Raw genomic sequence first — 10,166 nt, forward strand, 5'->3', positions numbered from 1 at the left:
CTCCCTCGCCAGATGATGCTAATGTACACAAGGACACAAGAGCACAGGGGGGACAAAACAAGAAATAAGCATTTCAATTCCAGGAAATATGTACATGTTGGGACACATACACTCCCACCCAGCTCAGGCACTAACCCTCAGCAGACACAACACATCTTATGAATATGCTACTAACTGGTAGGCATGACCCCAGAGTACACTACATTCTCATCCTGCCCCACAACTCTGATGCACTTTGTAAAGTGAACCAATGAGAGACAATGCCAAGACAACACATCTGCAAGTCCATGAGGCTACATTGGATACAACGGCCCAAACAGGGGACCCCTCACAGGCCTACAGACCCAGCCAAAACTGCCTAGGACACTATCCCACAAACGTGGAGGGGGGCAGGACTGCAGGGACACACCTATCTATGTGCCTGGCACTACTATGCATGGATCCCTTAGCACCTAACTACACTCATCATAGCGGCATCACAACAATGTTGGTACTCACCCCCTTGTGGCTGATTTGCTGCTTTCAAGCGCCCATCCAAATCCAGATAGGCCACCGCCAGAATGCGGGCTATTGGGGGGTCAGAGTCCGACGGGCACCCCTCCCTCGTTGGGAGGCCGTCCCCAGATGGGCCTCTGCGGCCTTCCAGGCCCAGCACCTCGTGTCCTCCCACCGCTTCCTGCAGTGAGTGCTCCGCTGGTTGTAGACCCCCAGGGTCCGCACTTCCTTGGCGATGGCTTGCCACAGTCCCCTCTTCTGATGGGCGCTGACCTGCATGGGACACACAGAGTAAAGAAACAGACATCAGTGTGGGTGCCCCATATACAAATGCCATGCCCGTTCAATCTGACATGGCCCATGGAGACATACATATGGGCAATTCCCAAGCCAAAAACTGCCAGACACACTATGGGTGAGGATTCACACAGCAAACAAAAACGCATACAGGCATCTGCCACATTCACACACATCTAAGCAGGACAAATGTCAAGGAGACCAGATCCTCGGGGCTTGCGCATGTCCCCAACATGTCCACTTCTTGGCAGCTCCAAACTCCACTAGTTATATAGCACAGAGTTAAAGAATGGGCAAGTGGGGGAATGAGTTTTGGGTTGGGAACAGCGGGGAAGGAGACCTGTGGAAGCAAGAGTTAAACAACACAATTGCAAGATTAATCACAATGACTTTCAATAAGTTTTGTTTCAAATAAACACTTATGCTGAAAACATGCCTGGCCTAAGGCTCCACTATAACTAGGTACCTGGAAATCAAGAAAGGTTATGCAAGATTTTCTTATGAACATTCCAGAATAAACATATTATATTTTGAACAATAAACTCTCTCCAAATACTTCTTAGAATAATCTCTGCATTGCAGCAAAAATCAAAGAACACGTGTTTTCTTCTCTGCATAAATGAACTGTACTAGAATCATGAATAACACTGCTATGTCACTCTCTGGTCAAGACTCAAATGCTCAGGGAATATTATACACATTAATCAAACTGCACATCTAGATTTCAATGTCTAGAAATGATCGCGCACTCTGCCGATCTGTATTTCAAAAGTTAAACACCAGGAATGAATCACGCACCCTGTTGCCGATTCGAGCATCAAGATTCACTTGCAATGAAACGATTGCGCACACTGCCGCTTTGTGATTCAAGAGTTTAATGCAGGGAAAGAATCACGCATACTGTTGCCGATTCTATTATTAAGAACCAAATGCCATGAAAGGATCGCACGCACTGCCGATCTGAATGGCAAGAAGTAAATGCCAGGATTGAATTGTGCACATTGTTGCCGATTAGGAATTCACGATACTAATGCCATGAAATGATCGCGCTCACTGCCGATCTGAATGCCAAGAAGTAAATGCCTGGAATGAATTGCGCACACTGTTGCCGATTCGGAATTCATGATACAAATGCCATGAAATGATCACGCACACTGCCGATCTGAATGGCAAGAAGTAAATGCCTGGAATGAATCGTGCACACTGTTGCCGATTCGGAATTCACAATACAAATGCCATGATATGATCGCGCACACTGCCGATCTGAATGCCAAGAAGTAAATGCCTAGAATGATTCACACACACTGTTGCAGATTCGGAATTCACGATACAAATGCCCTGAAAACAATCGCACATGCGATTTTAAGTTTAGGCCCAAAACTCGAATGCCACTGGAAAACTGAGTTGGGGGCCTAACCCGACCTCCGCCTTACCGCCCTGCTTGAAGATCACCAAATAGATGAGGGCAGGCCTGGAAATGACTGGATAGGCCTCTGGGACAGGAGCTCTGGAAAATGCTGCTGCACTGCACCGGTACCTCTTAATAGTGAGCACGTGGAGCTGGGCCCTGTCCCTTATAGGGAGCCAAACTCCACCCACGAGCCACACCCAACCATGCTGCAAGAAAGGCTTCTAGAAAGTCTTAGAATAAAGGACCACACCCTGTAGTCCTGCAAACAAGCCTTGCAAATGAACAATGAATTACAAACAGCATTAATGACTTTTCAAGGTAAAAGCTCTGCAATGCAAAAGGTTAACATACTGCATAGAAACTCAATGCATGAAATATGACTTTGCATAAGGACTGGGTTTTTGCATTTACGTCGCCCGTAGAGCACGCACTGTCCTGATGTTGACAGCAACTCACCTGCTCCTCTGGTCGCCCATACAGCTTGGCATACAGGGGTAGGACCCCTTCCAACAGCTCCTCCGCGGTGAACGCCGGGACCGTTCCCCTGTATCACATGCCATCTCAGGGACCAGGGTCAGGAAACAGCAGCACATACAGTGGAGTTCTTCCCTTCTCATAGTGCAGGAGTCAAGTGTCAGGGGCCTGTCAAAATGGCGGTAGATACCGCAGCGGTCTGCACCGTCACCACCAGCGGGGATCATGATTGGCCCAGCTTCCCCATTGGCAACCATGTTATCGAATGATCAGGTGCACGGCGGTGAACACCACCTACCGCCAGACGAGTAACACCAGTGTAATGAAGTCACTTCTACACTACACTACTTGTATGGCAGGAGGCTGCCATTTTACATCCACCACACCTCCATAGCCTGGCCGGGGGCCTCATCCATTGCTCCATTCCCTCTCCCCTTCATTGAGTACTGACTTGAGTACTGGTCCTCCACATGTAATCATGGTGGGAAGTGTGTCTACACTATGATGCCATTATGACTGAGACATCTCACCACACATTAGCGTGACAGAATTACCTCCTTCTTTGTGTCTGTGTGCAGTACATTAATGTTGCATGTAAAACATTAATTATGTCACCATGTGATGCAAGAATATGTCCAAATTCAATGTGTCTTCATTCCTCCCCCATAGGTACAGACCCATGTGGCAAGGGACAGTCCCATCTGTTTACAGACCCCTGGTAGATCTGGCCACAATGGAGGAACGTCGCATCATCATAAATTATCACCTGAATCGAGCTACAATCCTTGAACTCTGTGCAGAAATGGAGCCTGTGCTGAAGCCAGCTAATAGGAATCACCATGCCATACCTACAACTGTGCAGGTACTATCTGTGCTCCATTTTGTGGCCACAGGCTTATTCCAAATAACAGTGGGCATGGTTGCAGGGGTATCTCAGCCATTGCTCAGCCACATCCTGTCCAATTTCCTGAATGCATTCGTTCAACACCTGCAAAGTTATGTCCAGTTTCCCCAAAGTGCTGATCTCACCGCCATCAAATCAGGATTCTATGCCTTTGCAAATATCCCCCATGTGATAGGTGCCATTGATGGTACCCACATAGCCCTCATACCCCTAAGAGTAAATGAGCAGGTGTTTCGGAATCATAAAAACTATCACTTCATGAATGTCCAATTGGTGTGTACTGCTGATCAGTACATTTCACATGTCAATCCAAGGTTCCCAGGATCAGTCCATGATTCATTTGTCCTGAGAAACAGCAGTGAGCCAAACATGATGGGACAACTAGAGGGGGACAGAGCTTGACTCATAGGTGAATGTGTATGACACTGAATTAGTTACATAGCTGACAGGCAGACTGTATACCGGTAGATAGAGTGTGTTTCAACCCTTTTTCACCCACTTTTGCAGGGGATTCTGGCTACCCAAACATGCAATGGCTCCTGACACCTGTGAGAAACCCCATGACAGATGCAGAAAGGCATTATAATGAGGCACATGGTCGAAATAGGAGTGTGATTGCATGGACCATAGGACTCCTGAAGGTAAGATTTTGTTGTCTGCATCTCTCTGGAGGATCCCTGTGCTATGTCCCTTACAAGATGTGTAAAATAGTGGTTGCCTGCTGCATGCTGCACAACTTGGCTGTGAGGAAAGCTATCCAACTTCTGGAAGAGGAGGATGATGTCCAACCAGCCCTGCCACCTCAGAGGAGGGATGAGAGTGATGGTGAAGAAGAGGGGGAAGACATCAACTCCAGGACCCATATAATCCGGTTATACTTCCAGTGACTCTCAGGTACATTTCCTATGATGCTGATGGCTTCACTGCATTGTTTCAGGGTGACTCACGTAGTAAGTGCTGTGGTGTCCCTTGCCAGTGATATAGCAAAATAATGACTGAAGTGGCAGATGTGAGGTAATGCTATGGGATGTACAGTGTGACATACTTCAAGACATTACAGCCTGTTAGACCCCCCTTGCAATGAAAGCAGCATTATGATGGTAACTGGCTAATGCATTTACATTCAGAACTGATTGCTCACATTGATTAAGGAAATATATTTTAAGAGCACAAGTAAATTTATTCAAAGTCTTAAGATCCATGAGTGATGGGACAGTGGAAGGGAGTTGGCACATGGTGAACTACATACTCAGGCACATTTGCTCAGCCGTTGGTAGCACAGGGGTATAGTCCATGGGGCCATCGGAAGATGGTGAGATGGCAGTGGCATGTCAACAAGGTAGCTCAGTGGCAACCAAGGTTGAGAGTTCAGGGCAGAGTCACTTCATTGCGGTGGGCTTGATTTTGGCTGTTGTTTCAGTGGGATGTCTGGGTCTGAAGCCACGTTTGTGAGGGTGAAGCTGGGCTGCAGGGGAAGGGGTGCTGGTGTCCTGTGAGTCCTCTGGCAGTGCCACCAATCCAGTAGCTGCTGCAGATGTAGATGGCAGGGCAGTGCCCTGGCTAGTGGAAGGAACCTGCAGGTGGGTGGAGGACTCAGGCTGGATGTTTGTCTGGCGCTGCAGCACCCCTGCAATGGAGGCCATGGTAGCACTGAGCTGTTTTCATTGCTCCATGGCCTCCTGGTGGTGTGCTACCTGCAGCCTCTGATTCTGCTCCAATGTGGCCAGGATCTGGCCCATCCTGTCCTGGGAATGGTGGTATGCTCCCAGGACCTCAGCAATGACCTCCTGGGTGGCAGCATGCCTCCTTGGGCTACCCCCGGGCCACTGATACCATCTCACTGGCCCTAGCCCCCCGTGTCTGTGTCCCCTGCACAGGTCTGGCAGTCCCACTTGCACTGGGCCCTTCATCATCCTGCCTGGTGGTGGGTGGAGACTCAGGCCTCTGTGCATGTGGGCAACCAGTCTGTGGCGTGAAGACACTGGTGTGGAGTCGTTGGGCCCGAGCTGAAAGTGGTGGCTGAGTGGTGGGGTGTCAGTGGTGTCCTACGTGGGGCTTCTGAAGGGTGACTGTCCAGGGGTGTGGGATGGGCCAGGGACTTCCTCTGTGTCCAGACATCCCTCTGCACTCTCCTGAGTGGGGCCTTCGTCTTCAGGTGGAGGACTGGCAGTCCTTGACATCTCAGTCCAGGTAGCATGGGGGGTGGTGCCTGTGTGTAAGAGAATAGAGATGTGGGTGTCCTGCACTTTCTTGTCAATAGCAGCACTGGTCAACAGTAATTGGTGGTTGAATTCCCATGTAGTGGCATGCAGGGTCCCTTCGTGTTCATTTTGATGCATTTATCGAGGGTGGGGTGCAATGTGGGTGTTGTAGTGCACCTGAGATTACATGCATGGGTTGGTGACTGTGTACAGGGGGCTGGATGGTGATTTGTATGTGGGATTGTGGACATGCAGGTGACATGTATAAGAATGTGTGGGTGTGGTGGGCTGGATAGGGGCATGGTGATAGTGAGAGGGATGGGGTGATACATTCATTACAGGTGTGGTGACTGTTCAGATATTGCAGTTGACTTACCCAAGTCCAGTCCTCCAGTCCTCCAGTGAGTCCAGCAAGGCCCTCCGGGTGCAGGATAGCCAGGACCTTCTCCTCCCAGTCGGTGTATTCGGGGGGAGGAGGTGGGGGACCACCACCAGTCTTCTGTACGATGATGTTGTGCCTGGATGCCAAGGAAAGCACCTTCCCGCGCAGGTTGCTCCATCTCTTCCTGATGTCATCCTTTGTGCGTGGATGGTTTCCCACAGCATTGACCTTGTTGACTATCCTCTGCCATAGCTCCATCTTCTTGGCCAAGGGTGCCTTCTGCACCTGTGCCCCGAATAGGTGTGGCTCGACCCTGAGTATTTCATCCACCATGGTCCTTAACTCCCTGTCTGTGAAGTGGGGGTACTTAGGGGGTGCCATGGTGTGTGTTGTGGGTGTGTGTTGTAGGTGTGTTGGTGAGGGTGCTGTTGTGTGGTTGGGTGTGTGGCTTCTGATGGTAGGTGTGCAATGTAGGAGTATTGGTGCTGTTTTGTGTGTGACTTGTGTGATGGTTAGATCAGTGTATGTGTGTTGTGGTGCCAATATCTGTTGTGTAATTGGCATTGCAAAGGATTGTGGGGTGTGAATGTGTGTGTTTTGAAGTGCTGTGGATGTGTGTCAGGTGTGTGCTTTTCGAACTTGCCAATGTGTGCATTTGTTGTTGGTGGGTTCCATTGCTGGCCGTGGCGGTCCGTACCGCCAATGGTCGTTTGACATTCAATGTCCGCCGAGCTGATTTGTGCTTCATTTTTGGTGGGTGGGGGATTTGTCAGCTCTCCGGTCAACAGTGATTGCCACCAAGTTCATAATGAGGGACTAGGTTTGCTGTGACATTACTTTTCATTAACCCGATTTTATTAATGCTTTGAATTCTACACTTTGCGGCCTGAGCTGAAGGCCACATTTCCACACAATCATGCATGTACCTACCTATGTGAGTGGTTGAACATGTGTGAATTTTAAACTCACGGGTTCCTGAATTCCGACCCATAGCCACGTGCCTCATATTCTCTCAAGAACCATCAGATGATGTGATGCTGTGAATGATTTGATACACAGTGAGCTTGCTTTATTTGCTTCTTTTTTCGATTTCAGGTGCCACTATCGTGCTCCATACTAAATTCAGGTGTGTGATTATACTCCCTGCATGCATTTGACCACCACTGCATGGTCAGTTGTTCACTGAATACAGACTCACGTGACACTGGGGCTATTACACAATACTGGCCCTAAGGAAAGGCCAGGACCTTATATGCCAGTTGTAATGGGCTGAAACATGTTGATGGCTTAAGTGAGGGCCTTAGGACATGTTTCTCTTTTCATTCATACCTACGTTCACGGTTAATAAATGGATACCTTAGTGAGAGTGAGGTATTTTTATTCTTTAGCTCCCTGGTGGAATTTATCTAGAGGCTTCTGGAATTTTGGTAGCACCCATCCTAGCTTTTAGGGGCTGGGGTGGACCCGATGATGAAGCATCCCACTACTAGAGTGGGTGAGGGTCATGTATAAAGAGAATAATTATTTTCTTTATTGATTAATCTCTGATCTGGTCTCTCAGAAGGACCAGCCGTTTGCTCTTTGGCATAGGATTATTTTGTAATTGCCATTACATTCTTTTCTACACATGTTGGTCTATTTCGATATAAAAGACTATGGGCCTGTTTTAGATCTTGACGGTAGAAGCGGTCCAAAGTACTCTGTCAAGCCGACGGTGGGCCACCCACCATATTTAGATCTATGGCAGTTCAGCTGCTGTCAATGGAGTGTACTCTATCGTGCCAGTTGTATCCGCAAACCGACGTGGTGGACCCCAATGCTGGCTATGAGCTCTGTTGCCGTTCTGATAGCAGGATCCACAGACCATATTTAAATACCATAGCCATGCTGCTGGTGTATCAGCGGGGGTCTCATGAACGCGGGAATCTGTCGGGGAACCCGTTCAGTATTGTACTATGGCAGTGGCTGCTATTGGTTGGATGCTAGCAGCCCACACCTGATGTATATTGGACAATTTTGCACACCTGCAAAACACACTATGAAACACATTCCATTCCAGACCACGATCATTTGGCATACCACGGCAGCTGAGAATTTTGATGTAGAAATTGCTACTCAGGAGCCAGGTATTTTCTGTGTTTATCTTTCTCTGTGCATGTTGTTACCATTATTGTTTTGGTTTTCCTTTATTCGTGGTGGATGAAGTAATTAGAGTAGAGCCACAATTGTTATGAGCCCTAGTACGAAATACATCCATATCTCAGAAAAGGTGAATGTGGACCAGAATAGTGGACAGAGTGAATGTTGTAGCTAAAAATCTGGGCACACAGGAGGAAATTAGTAAGAGGTGGATGTCACGGTTTCGGGCGGGTCTGATCAGGACTATGGTTGGGACACCCCTTGAGGTCACCGAATATTCTAAAGAGGTAGTGTGCTGGGGCAGAAGAGCAGCTAAAGGCATACACGGGAAAGGACAGCTATGGACAGGCACAGGAAACAGGAAAGTAAAAGCAGAGCAACCCTTGTGTGAACAAACAGGAAACAGATTACTAATGGACAAACACGCTGGGGTTGTACACAGAGTAAGGCGCAGAACCTCCCACAGTGACAGGGAATGTCAATGCCTCTGTGCAGTTTGCTCTTACAGATAGTCACCCTGCCAGCCCCATAGAAAGGAGGCAGCAGAAGTGATTCTGTCTCTGGACCCTAGAGCACAAACAAGGATAGTACTTACATATACAAGACACGCTCTTGTGGGTCCAGCTGGAAACACAGTGGCGATTCCTGAGAAAACAGCAATAGCACACTGTCACGGTTAGGCAGGAAAGACAACGTATAACACTAGACGAGGATGGGGGCTGGAATTGCCTCCTGGAAACTAGGAGCCAACCCCAGTACAAAGGTGAACACTTATACACTGGTGAAGACTGATAGAACACTTACCAGACACAAATAACCAAGAAGAAACGGAAACAGAAGGGAACAAACTAAGAGGCAGAGGCAAGAACTATGAACAGGCTCAGGCTGAAGCAAAGGCGGGACTAGGACTTGAAAACAGGGTGCAAACTTCTGGCTGGGACAAACAGAGACAGGACTGGGAAACTGAGAGCAGGCTTTGGCTGGAACAGGCAAGGAGAGGGCTGGAATACAGAGAGTAGGAAATGAGCAGTAAACAGGACTGGGAAAAAGAGAGAAGGTTCAGGCTGAAACAAGGCAGGAGCAGGGCAGAGAAACAGGGAGCAGGCTCTGGAGGAAACAAACAGGTACAAGGCTAAGAGATAGGGAGCAGACTCTGGCTGGAAAAATCAGGAGCAGGGCAGAAAAACAGGAAACAGGATCAAGCTGGAACAGAACAGGACAGGAACAAAACTGGACCACCATCCGACAAAGGGTCTGTAACACAAAGGAATCAAACTACAATGCACGACAGGGATCTTGAGGAAATGGCTGCTTATAAGCAGTTCCAAGCTGGGCTGCACGGGAGAGGTCTCAGGTGTGTGTAGTTTCAGACACTTGCAAGTCCTGGAGGAGAGGATTCAGTGAAAAGGAGCAACTGGACTTCTCCCATAGAAAACAATGGGAAACAGGATCCCGGCCTTTCCTGACTACCAGGCTGTACATTATGGGATTTGCAGTCCCAGGAAGCAAATGTAGTACTACACAAGTGTACCATGGAGAACAGAGAAACAAACAGGAGTCAGCAAGGGACTCTAGATAAGTGTTTAAGGTGATTCCCAGGCTTCCGACAGTCACCTTACAGCGCCCCCTAGAAATCGGATGACAGAGTCGTAACAGTGGAATGACCTGCGGGGTAGAGTATGTTCCCTGGCCTCCAAGCATCACCTGGAGGCCCAGAGGACTGGTGGTGGTTCTCCCTGTCCCCCATTACAACTCTTTCCCTGGGAGGAAGAGGTCTTGTATATCCTACATCCTGAAGGCTTGACTGGAATCCCTGGTGGAGTGGAGACTGGGAAGTTGCATTTAGCAATATCTCAACAATCA

This window comes from Pleurodeles waltl, chromosome 7 (assembly GCF_031143425.1).
Source record: "Pleurodeles waltl isolate 20211129_DDA chromosome 7, aPleWal1.hap1.20221129, whole genome shotgun sequence".
Classification (NCBI taxonomy): Eukaryota; Metazoa; Chordata; class Amphibia; order Caudata; family Salamandridae; genus Pleurodeles; species Pleurodeles waltl.